The 12,882-nt window shown below is 31.7% G+C and overlaps 1 non-coding gene across 1 annotated transcript; it reads right to left on the reverse strand.

The window, feature by feature from the left end:
* Positions 1-2,583: 2,583 nt before the first annotated feature.
* Positions 2,584-2,783, reverse strand: LOC132032205 (U2 spliceosomal RNA). The gene has a single exon (XR_009408360.1). It is a non-coding gene; the product is annotated as a U2 spliceosomal RNA (small nuclear RNA).
* Positions 2,784-12,882: the final 10,099 nt, after the last annotated feature.

Below are 12,882 nucleotides of genomic sequence, written 5' to 3' on the forward strand. Positions count from 1 at the left end.
GACCTGACGATCGTCATATCATAATCATCAGTACTGGTAATGGTCATGTGTCGATGTACTCTTCTATGTTGTCCCTAACTCGGCTCTCAGTCACACTCCCACTTGGAGAACTTCGAGCTCATTCCCATCCAACGATTTCATAAATGTGAACAAGGAAACAATTAGAATGGTTATAACCATTCAATGTGACAACATATATCACAATATCGTAGGAGAGAAATTAAGGATGATAAAGACTTGACTTAGTTTCTTCACTTACGAAATAGTGAGTTGATTAAATCTCTAAAATCATAATTTCACGATATTAGTTGTTCTAGCGTTTAGTCCTTCAGTACATGGCCTTTGAAGCCCTCTTTACAATAGAATTTATTTCTAATATCATAGTAATCTCATTGTAAAACATGTGAGATTCTTTCGGTATATCAATAAAGATACTTTCTCAAACTAAGTGTGGTTCTGCAACATCAACCTCCTTGAAAATTTTGTGATCTTTTGAGAAAAAAGTTACCAGAAAACCTTTTTATATATATGTCTCATCTGCTATGATCACTTAGATAGGAAAAAGAGATTGACCAAAATAAAAGATGCAGAACCAATTCTTACATAAGATGGGAAAAAAAAATATCACAAATATCTTTTGGAGCAAACATATATTTTTTAAATCCTACAATATTTGGTCCAAGACAAAAAAAAATCCCTGTTATTGAAGAAAACAGAGAATCACTTGAGTTCTACTTTGTTATTGAGCCCCATAGTAAGTATACTATCTTCAAGACTCCATTTAAAAATAGAGAAGAAACAATAATTGATTAGTTTGGGCCATAAATCCCTTCTCCGTACAGAGCATTTTCTTTTGGGATCACATGTTCAAACCTAAGAGTTGTGATAACAACTATTTCGTTCTTTTTTTCTAATGCAACTGTCGCCAAATAAATTGCAGTAACAGTCTCGAAAACAAAACAAAAAACTTTGACAGAGAAGACGCAATTTAGGAATCAAATATGTTGGCTCTGATGCCAATGTTAGATTAAATCGCGGGGCAAGAACAACGAATTGTGTACCTGAACGCAGCGGAAGAATCATTGAACTTGCCACCAAAAGAATTGCCCCAAGTCAAACTTTGAATCACTAGGAAACAAAGTTAATATGCCACGAACTAGATGTCTCCGTTCTGCTTTGTGTGTTTGTTGGGAGATAATAAACAGAGAAATATTTTTCTCTGTTGAAGAAGAGACAAGAGGTATTCAAGGGGAAAAGAAAAAATTGGTGAAGGAAATCTGATCCCCCCCCCCGGGTCTATATGTCACGTCACATAGTGGAAGTTTTCTTAAAAATAACTTCCTGTAACTTCTCAACTTTATCTCTTCTAACCGGGTCGGGTTAGTCCACATGGGCGACCCGCAAGCCAAACCTAAATATCCAACAGCCCGGTTAGCATCCATAAAACGTCTGTGTAAGGATAGGCAAATATCACGCGATGTAGGTAATAAGTGAACATCAACAAGGACCTCACGAGAGAATGTCACAAACAGCCAAAACCGTACACTTTGATCAAATCAAACCCATGAACGACAGAGTGGGTTAACTTGCTGGTTACCAGGGACATTACATAAAAATTGAGTTGGTTGAGGTGTAGAGCCATCCACAAAGGCAAGAAGTACAAGAGATCAACAAAGAGGTGAATTGAGTACGCCAAGTAAGATAATCTTCAACTGAATTAAGCTTGATAGTCACCAAATTAGTGATATCAGGTGCAACCAATGCCGCAGCGGAATGGAAGGGGGATGGAATTGTTGGTTCTATTATTCCCGCGTAAGGTGCGAGCGAAGTTAGGCCAATCTGGCCTATAGAAAAAACTGGCAGAATGCTTGGCGCAACACTGTGAAGAGGAAAGGATTGAGGTAAAGTAGGCAAAGGAGGGATTGAAAAAGATGAAGCACACGATCCCGACGAAATAACAGATGTAGATTGAGTAGATGTAATATCTGCGGTAGAAATATTAAGCGAGACATCTGAAGAAAGGGGAACAAGCGGCTGGAAAGTCATATTATTAGGGAAGAAGTAATGGGACTGAAAAGAAAGACAATGATTGTATAGGTTTTGGATTGCCCTGAACTTTTGATTGGTATAAGGCGGTAACTGCCGCAGTGCATATTTATTCATATATAATGTGTACAAAGGGGATATTGGGAAGGGAAATAGGTAACTTGGTACAATACAAATACACGGACTATGCGTCCTACAGTTTCACGGACTATGAGTCCTAATATAAGGGGTAAGAATGTACTACTCCCTTTACGCGGAGATAAATTCATGTTATAAACAAGTCATTTCTTATTACTCCCCGTTTGTACATTTCCATGTCTGAAGACTCAGAACGGCCATAGACAAATATATGGAGATTTTGACATAGAATAATGTGTTGATCCAAATTTTTATCATAACAATTCTTAAAAGTGAAAGCTCGCAATTATCTTTATTGTGGATCCTTGAGCTCCTACTAATATTACAGTACAACTTAGTAAGGATAGCTTCATCACGGTAAACATCAGTACAAGTTTTGTTAAGATACTTTACAGAAAACATTGGTGCGCCAGGCCTAGGCAGTAGCATAACACCAAGGTGACACTTGAAGGGCCCGATAGCAAGCTACAGTCATGAGCCTTCCGCCTTAAAAAATTGAGTTAATATCGTGTGAGTCAATGACACACATATCAGATATTAATTAAACTGATAAGGACAGATACTACACTTGATCTTAGCCAAAAGGCCAAGAAAGGTATGCTTTTCTTCTGCTTGACTCGCTCAAATTATACATGATGCTTTCTGCCTGTCTTCATTTTAATTTTCGATGTGAGAATAAACTAGCAATACCAAATAAACTACGATGTGAGCATAAACTAGCAATACCAAATAAACTTACTTTCTTCAACAGGCCACTTATAGCATTTTTTTAAAAACCTTATAAGGTCAAATTATAGCTCTACTCCTCGAGGCTTACTTGGAAAACAACTTAGTCGTTGAAAATGGTAATGAATTCTACAGAATACTTAATAAAGAAGTATAATTTATAATTCCTATTCCTTTGCGACAATGCAATCTTTTTTCTAAAGAGTAAGTTCTGTCAGATACTTCGTAAAGCATCTTCCTTAATCTATATATAATATAAAGCTAGGCATAGACAAGGTGATGTGACATCTCTCTATGACCAAGAATCATATTTATCTTTTTTCTCCTTTTTTTTACCTTTCTTCCTATTTAAATTACTTACTTCATTGTAAAAGTAAATTACTTAATTTAATTTATTATGAATAAATGACTTAATATTGAAAGAACATTTACAAAAAAGACTCTTCACTAGGGCTGTTCATGGTTTTGGTTAAAATCAAAACCAAACTGAAAATTTAACCAAACCGAATAAAAAAACTGACATTTGGTTTGGTTTGGTTTGATTTGGTTTTAAATTTAAAAATTGATAATATTTGGTTTGGTTATGGTTCTATTAAAAAATAATCGAATAAATAACCGAACCAAACCGATAAATTATATACATAAATTTTATAATTATTTATATGTATAATATTAGTTTTTCATAAATAATTATAAATATTTTATACCTTTTAATCATTAATTTGATTTTTGGTCTACTTATTTCACATGATTGTTTAAGGCCCATGTTTTTAAGAATATGTCCAAGCCCATGTCTTTTAAGTCTTTTAACTCTTTAAGTGTAAACCTACAAACAGAAGCTCAAGTTAGAGTATAATGTCTTTAACTTAAATGTTTACCTTTCTTTGTCAGCCATTTGATTTTAGGTTTTTTTTTTCTTTTTCGAATTTATACCTTTCTTTTTTCTTCTCTGAATGGGTCCTAAACTTCTAATATTTTTCATATGAAAAGGAAAGAGGTTGTAGATTTAGAGGTTCCTATAAAAGATACTTCAGTAACATCAGCATTTGCTGCAACTCAAGCACATGGTAATGCCCTAATACTTCTTCCGTGGGTAATCCTCCTAAAAAGCAGAAAAGAACAACTCCTTGTAGTCGAGACCCTAGCCTTGGGGATAATGATAGAAAAACATCTGAAGTTTGGGATCATTACACAAAGTTTTTTTAATAAAATGGGAGAATTGAGGGCAAAATGCAAGTACTGCCCAAAAGTTTGGGATCATTACACAAAGTTTTTTCATTTCATATATTTTCATTTTAATTTTAGGTAGTCTTTATGTTTAATTAATATGTATGTTTGTAACAACAACTAAAAGCTCCTATATATGCTCTACTTTATTTCCAGGAATGTGTATTAAGATGACAAAAATGGTGCAGCCACTACTAAGTTCGGTTTTAGCTCTATATGTAATAGTTAAACAACTTTGGGTAACTTGAGTACTACACTATCACTAATAGTAAAAATGTTTCTATGATGTATGTTCCACCTTAAACTATAAATAAAAGTTATCGTTTGAACCCAAAAAAAGACATGTCTTTTTCAACTTTTTAATGTTTTACTGATAAGTCTCATGGCTACTAGTCATAAACTGAGAAATCGAATCAAACCGATAATAACCAAACCGGTGGTTATTATTTTATTTGGTTTGATTATGATTTTAGACATTTAAAAATCGACTAAATTGATTTGGTTATGATTTTAATCAATAACTGACCCAAACCGAACCATGAACACCCCTACTCTTCACATGCCAACATACAATTGCAAAGATAACATATAGATGTTAGTCATTGCAGAAGTTAGTAATCTTACGTGGTGTAATTAGGATCCCATCTTAAATGTCTTAATCATTTTGTAAGATTAAAGGTGAAAAATTAAAGCAAAAACTCTTCAGATACCTAGACAAATATAATATAAAAATGTCTCTCATTTGAGAAGGTACTACTATGAACACATCTCATCCCTCTTATATGGTGCTTTCTTTTCGCAAATGGTTGTGCTCATGCGAACTCTAGAGGATCCAATTTTTATAGGTTTGTATTGGATGATTTTAATAGTTATTTGAAATATTGTTGAACATACAAATATCTCTCATTTGACTAGGTACTAACTATGAACATATCTCATCCCTCTCATACGGTGCTTTCTTTTCACAAATGGATGTGCTGATCCGAATTCTAGAGAGGATCATATATATATATATATATATATATATATATATATATATATATATATATATATATATATATATATATATATATATATATATATATATATATATATATATATACCGTTTATGTGCTATCAAATTATTTTACTCAGAACAATTTAGACATGTCTTTTCCTCCTATATATATACATTAAGAGTTTAGTGTTATACTTCTGATAGAAAATTATTCTATATATGACGCAGCATTGTCTGTTGCCTATATAGCATGTTCCTTTAATTTCTTCTTCTTACTCAAAACATATGTAGCATTTTTTCCAAAAATATGTCCTCTTTCTATGGTGATATATTGCGTATTTTTACATAAGCACGTAGACAAAGTTGCTTATACACAACCAAATTGACATAATATGTAACTTTAGATTCTTTCTGCTTTGGACGTTATCTTAAGTAATGAATTATTTGGTACAAAAAAAAGAATTGGCTTGGGTAAAAAAAATTATTGTAGAAGATTTATATATAACTGATAACTAGATTGGAATTGATGAATAACTGATTAAAATGAGAATGAGTTCGGATTTTTAATATACAGATAGTTATAAAATAAAATAAAAAATATCATGTTTTTTAAAAATTAGACATAAAATATGAGAAAAAATTTCTAGGTGATTTTTCTTTTGGACCGGATGCTAATGAGTGTAGAATGCTTATAAGATATTATGATATTTGTTTCCAAAAATTACGTTATGATATAGACCGGAATGCATACTGAAAATGAGCATTCTGAAAAGAAAAAAAGATAAGTAAGAGGGTGGCAAATCAATGATTATACATATACATTAACCTTTTTATTGGATACAAATTGCTCGAACAATATGATTATGTTTTATTGATACAACTTTTTTTTTTAATTATCGAAATTTTTATTAGCGCCCAAAGACATGTGCATTTGAAAGAGGGCTAGACATGTTTTATTGATACAATTAAACAAAGGAAAGAAAAAGAACCAAAATTCTTATACAAATTAATTGTGGTCATAGTAAACGTGACATCACATCTCTCATAATTTGCTTTTGTTCCCTCAATCACCCAATTTCCTTATTTTAAAAATCTAAAGTCAACAATTACTTAAATTTTCCCCTTCCATATAATTAATTATTTATTAGAGACATCTTAATAATTTGTCTGTTAATGGCTTACAATAAATAATTTTGAGAATTTATAAAAAACTATGTTCCAAAAATATTGAATAAAGAGAGATATAATTGTAGCGTCCTAATTGCATAATTAATATTATAACAGAACTAATAATATTATTTATAAAACAACACTAAATAAAAATAAAACGCTCAGAAGATTTCTGTTGCATAATATTTTTCTATAAAAGGAGTTTCAACTTTTCATAATTTAAAGTTCACACATAAGTTCAAAGTTAGACTTTAACGAGGAATATATATATATATATATATATATATATATATATATATATATATATATATATATATATATATATATTGTGCGCACATGTTCAATATCTACAACATTCATGTACTATTAGGTTAAGTGTTAAATGAAAAAAAATGAATGCATATTTTTCGTATGTATATATGTCTTAAAAAATATATTTGTTTTTTTATATTTGATATTATAATGTTTTTCTATTTCGTATAAATTAAATTTAGAAAGAATTTTATCGCGCGAATCGCGAATTAGTTAACTAATTACTTTGGAAAGAACATGTGGTCAAAACTCAAAAGAAAAAACGAATACTGTACTCTGCGCCTCTTATTGTTTAATGCACAATTGAAAGTAATTGCAATACTTTGCGCCTCTTATTGTTTAATTAGCAAACTATGCCCGTGCGATGTATGGGACCCAATATGATTAATTTGGTTACTTAATTTAGTTAGTTTTTATGGTTTGTATATTTTGCAAAAGATACTGCGATTCTCTTAGTGCGTCTCCATATTTTTTTCCCTCTTATTTTTCCCTTTAATTTCTCAATTGTTGTTAAAATTTATCTTATTTTGGTTATGTCGCCTCTTTTTATATTTAGTAAGTTGACAATTCAAATATCTTACATGTAAATTTTATAATCACAAGATTCAAAGAATATTTTATTATATTTATATACATTTTTAATTTAAAACCACAAGATTCAAAAGTCTATCTTTATTTCTTAAATTCGGTGTCTAGTCAAACGTACACCTTAAATTGAGACAGAGAGAGTATATGCCAAATGAAGAAAATGAAAGGACAATTGAGACACTGCGGACACATGGGGACTTAAAAAATAAACACACAAGAGGTAGTATTAATGTTAAACTTCTGAAATGTACACATGTTAGTCCCGGCTTAGAGTACAATTTCAGTTGTTTTTTGTACAACTTATTGTTGTTGTGTTCGTCCACCTTGGGCATTTGTTGTTAAATAAAAAAAAAAAATATCTTATTTTGATTATGTCCGCCTCTTTTTATATTTAGTAAGTTGACAATTCAAATATCTTACATATCAAGTTTATAATCACAAGATTCAAAGGATATTTTATTATATTATACACATTTTTAATTTAGAACCACAAGATTTGTAAGTCTATATTTATTTCTTAAACTCCGCGTCTAGTCAAACGTAGATACTTAAATTGAGTCAAAGGGAGTATATGCCAAATGAAGGAAATGAAAGGACAATTAAGACACTGCGGACCCGTGAGGACTTAAAAAGTAAACACACAAGAGGTAGAATTAATGTTCAACTTCTGAAATATATACATGTTAGTCCCTGCTTAGAGTACAATTTCAGTTTTTTTTTTTTGTACAACTTATTGTTCTTTGTGTTCGTCCTCCTTGGGCGTTTATATATAATAAGAAAAATATAGAATAGAAAAATAGACATATATTTTTAGTAATATGGGATAAAGGAAGTACCTCATTGATTAATTCTTAAATGAAACGTGAAAAGTCAGGTATAGTAATGTGGCCAAGTAATATGGGACAAAAGGAGTACTTCATTTATTAATTCTTAAAGAACGTGAAAAGTCAAGTAATGTGGCCAAGTAATATAGGACGGAGGGAGTACTTCATTTATTAATTCTTAAAGAACGTGAAAAGTCAAAAGTGAACAAGTAAAAGTGCACGGAGGAAATAAATATTTGTCGGAAAATTAAAATTGAAGTGCATACATGAGAAGAGAATAAATATTCAGCAAGAACGTGAAAAGTCAAAAGTGAACAAGTAAAAGTGCACGGAGGAAATAAATATTTGTCGGAAAATTAAAATTGAAGTGCATACATGAGAAGAGAATAAATATTCAGCAAGACCGTGAAAAGTCAAAAGTGAATAATTAAAAGTGCACGGAGGAAATAAATATGTGTCGGAGAATTAAAATTGAAGTGCATACATGTATACATGAGAAGAGAATAAATATTCAGTACTATAACATATGTCCATGTGGGATTTATTAATTCTGAAAGAACGTGAAAAGTCAAAGGTGAACAAGTGAAAGTGCACGGAGGAAATAAATTTGTGTAGGAGAATTAAAATTGAACTGCATACAGATACATGAGAAGAGAATAAATATTCAGCAAGAACGTGAAAAGTCAAAAGTGAATAAGTAAAAATGCACGGAGGAAATAAATATATCGGAGAATTAAAATTGAAATGCATACGTCTATATATGAGAAGAGAATAAATATTAAGTATTATGACATATGTCCATGTGGGATAAAAAAGTAATTCATTAAAGTGTACAACTTATTTGGTACAAGAATTCATTGCGTGTACAATTTATAAAGATTTTGATACAAGCAGTCAATGTTGTTGTGTTGGTCCTCTTCCACACTTATATATAATAGAAAATTTATAAAACAAATACTATGTTTTTCTGTATGTGTTCCTTATGTTGTTACTTGAAATCAAGTGACAATTTGTACCTAAACTTCGGAAACCAAGGGTTACCGCCTGATGGATGCCTGGATGCCATTATAGTATTCAGGTACTACAGCTTTAATTTTAATATTAATAAAAGAAAATGTCTCCATAAAGGGAAAGAGAATTAAATGTTTAATTTTAGTCGAAAACATCGAAAAGAATAACATTAAATATATTTGTTACAAATATTATGTCAACACTTAGTTGGATTTGAAAGAAACGTCTCTCTGGCAAGGCCTCATTTGTTTTCATTAAGGTTAAAACATCTGAATCTGAATGCACATTTGAATGATTAAGATGTTGTCTCTATATTTGAACACTGAATGATTAAGACCGTTTGTTTTCAAACATTTGGATGTGCATAATATATTTATTTAAACATAATAAAATAAAAATATTATTTAATAGAAAATAAAAAATTTATGTTTGCTAGTGATGGTGGAGATGCTTTATAGTGGTGGTGGTGGTGATGGTTGGTGCTAACGGCTAGTAACAGTGGAGGATATAGTTGTGATTGTGGAGGTGGTAGGTGTTGTAGTGACAGTGGCGGTTGATAGTGATAGTGGTTGTGATAGGGAGTTGGTTAATGTTAGTAGTTGGCGGTGTTTGTGGTGGTGTCTGAAGAATATGTGGTGGTTGACGATGGTCTTGGTGGTGCTAGTTATGATAGGGTGGGTAGTTGGGTGGAGAGTAGGTAGGTGGCGTGGTAGAGGGTAGGTGGGTGGATAGTAGGCGGTCAGAGCGAGGTGGTGGGGTGGGGTTGCGAGGGAGAGGGGTAGTGATGGTTGCTGCCCGAGGTTTCGTCGGAACGGTGAGTGTCCGATGGTTGTGATGACATATGGTTAGTGGTGGGGGTGGAGAGTGGGGTGGGCATTGCCATAGCATGTGTGGTCGGGGGGGGGGGGGTGGCACACATAACATTTACATAGAGTGAGTAGCACTCCATTTGAATGGGTCACCACGGCACATTCTCCTCGATTGATTCTTGATTTGTGAATTACCGAGTTGTTGGAAGGGTGGCGGTTGGAAGTGTGAGGACGGAGCTAGTGGTTGTGCATAGAGTGGTGGTAAAAATTATTCATACCTATATTAAGACTTTGTTCAAGAGCTCAATGATTAAGACCTATTCAAACCTAACAAGTGCTTAGATCTTAATGTAAACAAATTTACTTAATAATCTAAGGTCTGAACCATTCAAATTTAGACCTCCATTAAGGGCAAACAAATGAGGCCTAAGATGCCTTCTATTCCAATTTTTTGCTGAGATATTTCCATTTCGCTTGGCTAAGTTATTCGTTGATTTGATTCAAATCTCAACAGGCAAATGGCAGATTCTTTAAGGAGGAAATGGCCAAAGTTTAGTTCTTTATTTTATGTCTTAACAATTTACTCACACATTTCTTTTCCAACAGAGAGCACCCGGTTATTTAAAATATATATTTAGTACTAGTTCTGAGTTATGAAGTTGAAAATAAAAATATAAATATAGAACCTGTTTGGATTAGCTTATTGCTTTTGACTTATAAGGCAAAAACACTTTTTCATTTTAATTAAACGCTACAAATGTACTTAAAAACTATTTTGATTTAAAAGCACCTAAAATAAGCCAATCTAAATAGGCTCTTAGTTTGTTTAATGACATTAGTTCAAGGAATAATTACTTGACATAGCTAATTCTAAAAGCTATTTACGGATAATAACTACTATTTGCAACAATTACATTTCGTAGCGACCTTTTGATTTCGTAGCTACATCATACAACATATCAAGCAGCCCAGCTGGAGTGGTTATTGGGTGTGGGCTCTACCCGCCCAGGTTCGAACCCAGCCGATCAAATTATTTTTCTTACATATTTTTCATGGCTTCTTCCCTTTGTATGAGTGTATTTGAGTGTATTTCGTCATATGTATTTCATATGTATTTGGCTCATATGTCTTGTATCTCATATGTATTTTGAATGTACACAGTGTATTTTGAAATTTTGTTGAAATACATTCAATTTCGCGGCAGCTCGAATACATTTAAATACAGTCAAATACATGTGACATCAGATAAGGTTGGATTACATTATTTTTCTTAGATATTTTTCACAGCTTCTTCCCCTTTGTATGAGTGTATCTGGGTGTATTTCGTCATATGTATTTGACTCATATGTCATGTATCTCATATGTATTTTGAATGTACACAATATATTTTGAAATTTTATTGAAATACATTCAACTTCGCGGCAGCTCGAATACATTTAAATACAGTCAAATACATTTGACATCAGATAAGGTTGGATATAACTGAACAGTGTATTCAAATACAGTCAAATACAACGAAAATGTCTATTCCAATATAGGGGTGTTCTCGATTTGGTTAAAAACCAATCCGAACTGCAAACCGAACCGAACCGATTAAATAAACTGATAATTGTTTGGGTTTGGTTTGTTTTCAAATTTTACAAAACCGATAATGTTTGGTTTGGTTTGGTTTTTTTAAAACCAACCAAAGAAAAAATCGAACCGAACCGACAAAATAATATACACAATTTTACAGTTATATATATACTTCATATTAATTTTTATAAATAATTTTGAACTTTGTTTGCTTTTTAATCGAAATTTTCTTTATCTCTATTAGGCTAATGAACTTTATACCTTAAGCTCATTTCTTAAAAGAAATTCATGAATCCAAGCTCATTTATTCAAAGAAAAACTATGAGATTTACCCAAAAAAAAGTTGTATTTCTTATAAACTGTGTTCACTTGATTAAAGCTTATAGATCTTAAGACATTTTCTCCATAATAAAATAAAATTATAGCTCCCACAATCAAAGGGTAATAACTAATTATAAGTTGAAAAATGATGAAAAAATCTTTCCTAATCGTAGGGAAAAAAAAAAAAAAGAGAAATACCATTAGGTTTCTTAAAAATCGAAAACTGAACCAAAACCGACAACAACCAAACCGATGATTATGTATTATATTTGGTTTGGTTTGGTTTTAATAAGTAAAAAATAGACTAAATTAGTTTGTTTTTGGTTTTAACCAAAAACCGACCCAAATCGACCCATGAACACCCCCAGTCAAATATAGCGAAAATGTCTACTAGTAGCTACAAATTGTAAATATGAAAAAGATAGTTACAGATGATTAATTGCTCTTAAAAGATAATTATTTATATAAGTTGCCCTTAGTTCAATGTACTTCTCTACACAGCCGGAGAGCCCAAAAATTGGAAGTTACACCCAGATAGCCTATAGGCTAGCATGCTTGGGACTTCCAAACCCAAGAGTCTAATTCTAGTAGTAGGCCAATTTATGCAGCTTCGCTCTATTTTTAAAAGTTGTGCAAATATAGCCCTTCAATAATTACCTTTCAGATGACATTAGACTTGATTCAAATATTAGCTCATACGTTTTTCAATCATACAGATGGAACATTAGACTGTCGTCTAACATTTGAATAACTTACAAGATTTTATATCATGATCTAACATTTTCTCATACGATTTTCAATTTGCTTAAAAGGGATCTTTAGACCGTAGCGTAAAAGGTCCATACGTTATAAGAAAAATAAAAATATGGTCATTTATGGGGAGAATAACTTATATATACATAAGAATTGGGAATATTTACAAAATATGGCGATAATTTTATGTTTACAAAACATACCAATAAATTTCTTACAAAACATATACGAAAATTTTCGCTCAAGGCTAAAAAATTTTGCTCAAAATCTTGTGTGTGAAATGTGTATATCTCGTTCAAAGTTTAAAATTTTCGCTCAAAATTTTGTATATGAAATGTGTATATCTCACTCAGAGCTTAAAAATTTCACTCAAATTTTCGTATAT

This window comes from Lycium ferocissimum, chromosome 9, assembly GCF_029784015.1.
Source record: "Lycium ferocissimum isolate CSIRO_LF1 chromosome 9, AGI_CSIRO_Lferr_CH_V1, whole genome shotgun sequence".
NCBI classification, from domain to species: domain Eukaryota; kingdom Viridiplantae; phylum Streptophyta; class Magnoliopsida; order Solanales; family Solanaceae; genus Lycium; species Lycium ferocissimum.